General features: G+C 36.5%; 1 non-coding gene across 1 annotated transcript; it reads right to left on the bottom strand.

The window, feature by feature from the left end:
* Positions 1-639: 639 nt before the first annotated feature.
* Positions 640-746, bottom strand: LOC131254474 (small nucleolar RNA R71). The gene has a single exon (XR_009175588.1). It is a non-coding gene; the product is annotated as a small nucleolar RNA R71 (small nucleolar RNA).
* Positions 747-7,817: the final 7,071 nt, after the last annotated feature.

Raw genomic sequence — 7,817 nt, 5'->3', positions numbered from 1 at the left:
ATGTTTTAGATTTATGTTTTTCTTTTTAGGGTTAGGTTAGATTCTAAAATTAGGAGCTGAGAGTGTTTCATGCCCAAGTGGGTCCGTGATAACACTCAACGTCTCTTGAGTGAAGGAGGATTGGTCAAAGGGTTATCTATCCATCATAGGATTAGACACCACTTGAGATTCACAGAGTTAATTGAAGTGATTGCTGCCAATCAACTCGCCAATCAACCTGCATTCAACCTCAACCTCTGGTTGTGGAAGCATAGGATGAGAATGAGGTGCATCATACACCCCCGGCTCATACTTTATGAGATTATTTACAACCGGCGGGGGTGAGCACACCTTCTTATATGATCTTTCCAAAAAAGACAAGAAATATAAAAATCAAGCCAAGAGTGATCCAACTCCTTCCTAAGTTCCTTGGACTTGAATCTGAAAATCCATATCTACACGTGAAAGAGTTTAACGAGATAATAACCACTTTGTATTTTCCTAATGTGTCTAAGGACACAACCAAGCTGAAACTCTTTCCTTTCTCCTTGAAAGAAAAAGCAAAGACGTGGTTACATTCACTATGTCCATGATCTATTGGTAGATGGAATGACATGACAAGGGAGTTCATAAAGAAATTCTCCATATCATAAAACGAACACCATCAGAAAGTTGATCATGAACTTTGCCCAAAAGGAAGATGAAACATTCTTCCAATGTTGGGAGCGATTCAAGGATCTTGTCAGTTCATGCCCACAACACGGTTTTGAAATGTGGCACATAACAAATTTCTTCTATGAAGGACTGACATCTTTCATGTGCCAATTCGTCGAGACAATGTGCAATAGGGAATTCATGAACAAAGATGTTGATGAGGTGTGGGATTAGTTTGATAAACTCGTAGAAACCGCACAATCATGGGACATCTCCCTAAGAACTAGCACCATGTTTAAGCCTACTTAATCAAAGGAGAGAGGCGAAATATATCTCTTGAAAGAGGATGATGATTAAATGCTAAAGTGGCAAGTCTCACAAGGAAACTTGAGGCCATGGAACTTAAGAAGGAAAAGGATAAGGAAGTTGTCTATGGTATTTGTGCTTGCAACATTCATACAACTGAAAATTATCTAACAATACCTGCTTTTCAATAAATACTGAATGAGCAATCGAATGCCGTAAACAATTACCAGAGGCCTTTTAAAGGAACCTCCTCAAATACATATAACTGTAGCAGGAGAAATCATCCAAATTTTAGTTGGAGGAATGGACAATTTGCTACACCTCAAGGTATCCTTAACCAATTGTTAGATCAAAGGAAACCTTAAGAGGACCCGGTTCTAAAACATATTCAAGACCAAGAGCTACTCAATCAGAATTCGGCACAAGCATTCTAGGATATCAGATCAGCATTGGGAATGCTTGCATCATCTATTCAAAAGATAAAGTCACACTTAACCATTAGGGAGAAATGGATTCTTCCAGCCCAACCTCTCCCAAATCTAAAACCACAATATGAGATTAGTGGCTCAAGCTCTTCAAGTCAAATGGAGGGAGCCAAGTCTATCATCACCCTTAGGAGTGGGAAAACAATTGACAAATCTATTCCGGTAAGGGCTAAAAAGTCCAAGGACCCAAAAATAGATGAAACTGATAGACCTAACAACACTTCACGTGAGTTAGAACCGGAACTTCAAGGCAAGCCGATTGCGCCATTCTCCCAACGATTAATTGCACCAAAACCTCTCTCTAACTCTTAGGACATTCTAGAGGTGCCGAAACAAGTGAAGGTCAACATTCCTTTACTGGATGTCGTTAAACAAATACCTTCATATGCCAAATTTCTGGAAGATCTATGCACTACCAAAAGATGGAAAAATATTCAAAAGAAAATCTATTTGATAAAAAAAGTGAGTGCCATCCTAAGACAAGATGTCCGCAAAAGTTCAAAGATCCTAATAGCCCAATCATCATTTGTGTAATTGGGAACTACCGAATTGAGCACGCACTTCTTGACTTAAGAGCAAGCGTAAATCTGATCCCTTACTCGGTTCACGAACAACTGGGTCTAAGTGAATTAAAATCCACCCAGACCGCAATACAACTTGCTGATCACTCAGTTCATGTACCGAGAGGGATAATTGAGGATGTGTTGGTCCAAGTTGACAAATTCTACTACCCAGTAGATTTTATTGTCCTGGATATTCAACCCATCATGGACATGAGCACTCAAATTTTAGTCATTCTTGGTCACCCATTCCTCGCCACATCAAATGCAGTCATTAATTGTAAGAATGGAGTCATGAATTTGTCTTTTGGGAATATGACACTGGAGCTCAATATCTTTTTCAATATGAGAAAAAGGTAGAGGATGATAACAATGCCCATGACATTAACATGATTGACTCTTTCGTAGAAGATAGAACTCTTCTGACCTTATCCTCTAACCCTCTAGAGACGTACGTGGCACACTCCCCCAATTTAGATGATGATATGATTAGGGAGATGGATGTCATACTTGATACTGTGTCGGTACTTGAAGTTAACCGATGGAGGCCACAATTTGAAGAATTACCCTAAACTAATGAAGTGCCTCTGTCGTCTACCTTTACCCTCTAATTTGAAATATATCTATTTAGGTCAAGATGAGACATACCCGGTGGTGATCTCCTCCCACCTTGAGCAAGAACAAGAGAGTAACTTATATCTCTACTCTCATTGAGCATAAGGGAGCCCTTGGATGGTCGATTGCGGACCTCAAGGGAATTGACCATTCGATTTGTACTCACCGCATTTATCTAGAGGATAATGCTAAGACCTCAAGGCAACTACAACATAGATTAAATCCAAGCATGAAGGTAGTGGTTAAGGCCAAGGTTCTTAAGTTATTAGATATGAGTATCATAGACCCTATATCCGATAGTCAATGGGTGAGTCCAACTCAGGTGGTTCCCAAGAAGTTCGAAATCACCATAGTAACCAGTGCTAACAATGAACTCGTGCCAACTAGAGTTATTACTGGTTGGAGAATGTGCATTGACTAAAGAAAATTGAATACCATCACGAGGAAGGACCACTTTCTTTTTCCCTTCATTGATCAAATTTTAGAAAGGCCAGCTAGTTACTCGTATTATTGCTTCCTTGATGGGTATCTGACTATAACCAAATAGAGATAGTCCTTGAAGATCAGGAAAAGACCATATTCACATGTCCCTTTGGCACATTTACTTACCAAAGGATGTCATTCGGACTGTGTAATGCCCCCACCACTTTTCAGCAATGCATGATGAGTATTTTTTCTGACATGATGGGGCAATATTTAGAGTTCTTCATGGACGAATTCTCTGTCTTTGGTCCATCCTTCAATGATTGTTTGAAGAATCTTAAATGTGTGTTGAAGCGATGTGAGGAAAAGAAGTTGGTACTAAATTGAGAGAAGTGTCATTTCATGGTTTGTAAGGGAATTATTCTTGGACATATCATCTCGTCCAAGGGAATTAAGATAGATAAAGTTAAAATTGATTGTATCTCTACCCTACCTTCACCCAAGAGCATACGAGACGTGCGATCCTTCTTAGGACACGTTGTGTTTTACAGAAGTTTATAAAGGACTTTAGTCACCTCTCTCGTCCTTTATGTAATCTACTTCAAAAGGATGTACCATATGAGTCGACTGAGTGTTGAGAGTCAAATATTGCATATTATCCCTCATTTATATCTTGGTTCTATAAACATAATAATGCTTAATATTCTATTTTACTCATGTTTATGTTGCAAGGTGAATTTAAGAGCTTGGATTAAAAAGGGTACTAAAAGCATAGATTTAATGCTCAAGAATCACCAAGGCAAGGGATGGATCTTAGGAGCCCAAGATTGAAGCATTCACATGCCAAAGATCTAAAGAAACCAAGTGATAAAGGAAGAGAACCGAAGATTTGAAGTGAAAGAATGCTGAAAACTGTCCTGAAAAATGATAATATGAAATAATGGGTCGAGAAAAAACATAGTTTGAAAAACTGTCAGAATAGACTTCAATTCTATCGAAGACTATTCAATAGAATCGAAGAATATATTAAAGATACTTCGATAGTATCGAGAATTTCAGGATTTCAAGCCAAACTCGTTAGACAATTTTGGACCGATCTTAAATTCTATCGAAGACACTTCGATAGAATCGAGAAATTGAGGATTTCATGCCAAACTCGCTGGACAGTTCTAGACCAATCATCGAATTTATTGAAGACTGTTTGATAGAATCGAAGGACATATCGAAGACACTTCGACAAAAATGAAACTGCGTAAATTTGATGCAGTTTCTAGATTTTTCCATTGTCGGTGTGAAAGGAAGTGTTGCACAACTATAAATAGGAGTCTGTAAATGCTATTCTATCTAGCTCCTATGATTGTCAAATTTTGTAGTGCCAAAACTTCCTGGAATCGATATCTAATGTAGCTCATCTTCAGATTTAATATCAAGCAATTCAAGTACAAGTTCAAGATGTTCCAATTCAAGATTCAAGCGGCACATGTATAAGAACAAGAGATTCTTACGCAAGTTCAAGTACAGCATCAAGTGATAGATCAAGCTTTCAAGCTTTCAAGCTTCAACTATGTCAGGACAATGTGATTTACTCAAAGCTCAAGGTGAAATACAAGCTTCAAAGTACTTCAAGTTCAAGCTTCAACATACTTCAAGATGTCAAGCTTCATGTACTTCAAGATCAGCAATCAACCAAAGCGAAAGATTATTCAATGTTCAAATATCACTTATAAGGTATGAATGACCCTAGATTGACCATAGGTTAGGTCATATTGATTGCATACTTAAATTGGGTCACTATATAATTTTATAGGCTTTTTCTCGACTAGTCTTAGCCTACGTTCGACTAGTCCTAGTATTAGCTCAACCAGTCCAAGAATTTTCTCGACCTATCCAAGGTTTGTTACTAATTTTTGGAATTTTTTATTGGACCCTCGACCAGTCCCGAAGACTACTTGACTAGTCGAGTAGGCTCGACTCAAAGTCCAGCAACCATTTTTAGTCCCACTCGACTAGTTGAGTGCATGGCTCGACCGGTTGTACCAGTCACTTGACCAGTCATGGAACGGTCTTATCTTATTGCACCCAAAAATTTTGAATTCTTGTTGGTCCTTTGACCAGTTGAGTGAACAGTTTCTACACTTATAAATAGAGCACGATTTTCAGATTTTGATAATTCATTTAAGCAAAATCAAGACACCACTCTGAGAGATAAGTTTGTGATATTCTTAATCTATTTAGTGCTCATTTAATATTCTCTTTAATTTAGCTTTTTGCATTTGATTTTGAGTTCTATATTCCAATCTTATTTTAAGAAGGGATTTGAGTTTTCCCCTTTCTTGGAATCAAAATCAAATCCAGCTAGCCCAAAGTGATTTAATATAAAAATTATTTAGAACTTAAAACATTTTCATAAGTGAGTGTGAACATTGAACATCTACGTTGAACATCTACTTTGAATTGGTTCTATCGGGCTTCATCAAAGGACAATATCCAGATAAGTATATTTACATTTCTTATAAATCTCTTTTTGGTTTTTGAGGTTGTGCCAAAAAATCTCTCTTGCTTTTTTTTTTGTCTGAGGTGATCCAGAAAACTTAGAGTGTGGGGTTTTTGAATTGTGTAAGCCCACTTGAAAGACATAATTGTGAAGGTTATAGGTAAACCTTGAAAAACCTATTTCATAGTAAATGCCAATATCCAACATGTGAGGATATTGGGAGTGGAGTAGTTTTGTGGCTATTTTTCTAAACAGTTGGTGTACACACAAGCGAACCACTATATTTCCTAATGTTGTTGTAGATGGTTGATTGTGGCATTATGTGAATGTTGTAATTTATTTTTAAGCCTTTATGGAGAATGTTGTAATCTTTTTTTATGCAAGTGTGGAAATGTTGTAATAGCTTAGTTTATTTTCTTTATATTTGTTATTTTCCTCTGTATTGGTTTGGGATTTTGATACACAGACCGTTCTAGAAATCAAGTTGTCCTACTATAAGCCATTGGTTTTTAGTGTAAGGTTGTCCCTAGAACAACATCTTTATCAACCTCTCAATACTTGTACATTTGAGGTTGTTATTCATTTATGCTTTATGGGATTGTTAAGAGCTATCTTTATTTATATTTGTCGAATTCTGCATTTAATTTTTTAATTTGGCATAGTCCTATTCAACCTCGAGGACTCTTAACTCGGCCTTTTCAAATGGTATCAGAGCCTAATAGCTCACTTTAATTTTTGGATTAATTTCTCGAGCTAATCGATCTAAGTTTTTTTTATGCCAAATTTTGATAGCCTTTCAGTCACTAAGCCTCCACCTTTTAATGGCTCCAATTATGCTTATTGGAAAGCCAAAATGAGAATTTTCTTAAAATCCATAGATGAGAGCGTGTGGCAAGCCACGATGACTAATTAGACCCCTCCTACCTCTGAAGTAACTGGTACTGATGGATATAAAACTATAAAAGTCACATCTTACTTTTCTTGGACCACTATTCAGAAAAATGAGAGTCGTGTCAATGTAAAGGCTTTAAATGCAATAACTTGCGCACTATCACCAGATGAATTCAAGAGAATTATATCCTGTGATACTGCAAAGCAAGCCTGGGATATTTTGAAAATAACATACGAGGGAACAACAATTGTCAAGAAATCTAAAGTCTAAATCCTCACAACCAAATTTAAGGAAATACCTATGGAAGAAAGTGAAACTTTCATGGACTTCTATACAAGATTGAACGACATTGTCAACTCTATGTGGGGTCTTGGTGATAGAATCACAGAAAGTAAAGTCTGTACAAAGATACTCCGCTCATTGCCTGAACGGTTCAATTCAGAAGTAACTGTGATCTAGGAACTTCGTGATACGGATAATATGAGGGTAGAAGAACTAGTTGGTTCTTTACAAACCTATGAGTTAAACTTTAAAGCTCCTAAAGGTAAATCCATCACCCTTAAGTCTTCTAAAATTATTTCTCAAGAAAATACTAATAATTCTGATTTAGAAACCTCTAAAGATGATATGGCCCTTTTAGCTAAAAAGTTTTACAAGATTTTTATAAGTAAAAAGAGGGCTGATATTCAAAAACCTACTGAAAAGAAAAGATCAAGATCTAAAAATTGGAAATATTTAAAAGACAACCAATGCTATAACTACCATGAATATGGGCATCTAGCGAACAAATGTCCTAAAAAGGACAAACCTAAAAAGAAAGGTATGTTGGCCACATGGGATGAATCTTCCTACTCTGAAGCCTCTTCTGAATCAAAAGATTCTGAAACCAAGTCAAGTAATGATGTTAAAGCCCTAATGACTCTAGCCAAGTTCACTTTTTCAGATAATGATGATTCAACCAGTGAAGAAAATCTGAATAGTGACCATGAAAATGAAAAAGATCTTCAAGATGCTTATGATGTCCTATATAAGAAAAGTTGCAAAATTGTTGTAAAGCTAAAACTTTAAAAAGAAAAGTTTTTAAAACTAAAAGAAAATTTTGATAATCTAGTCTTAGAAAAATTACACCCTTCAGATTGCTTTGAAAAAACTAAGTGCGACTTAGATTTCAAAACCTCCCAAGTTGAAAACTTAAAATCTGAAAATGAAAAGCTAAAACTAGAAGTCTCTTCACTTTTGAGTTTGAAAGACACATGGAGGTATGCCCAAGGGGATCCTAAATTAGAAAAACTTTTATCTGGATCTAGAAAATGTGGCGATCGATCTGGATTTGGCTATGATAAAAATATTCCTTCTGAGAATAAGAATACTCCACCCAAATTTCTGAAAGGGGAGTCTTTTAAATCAAA

This window comes from Magnolia sinica, chromosome 8 (genome assembly GCF_029962835.1).
Source record: "Magnolia sinica isolate HGM2019 chromosome 8, MsV1, whole genome shotgun sequence".
Classification (NCBI taxonomy): Eukaryota; Viridiplantae; Streptophyta; class Magnoliopsida; order Magnoliales; family Magnoliaceae; genus Magnolia; species Magnolia sinica.
This window is presented reverse-complemented; position numbering and strand designations above follow the sequence as displayed.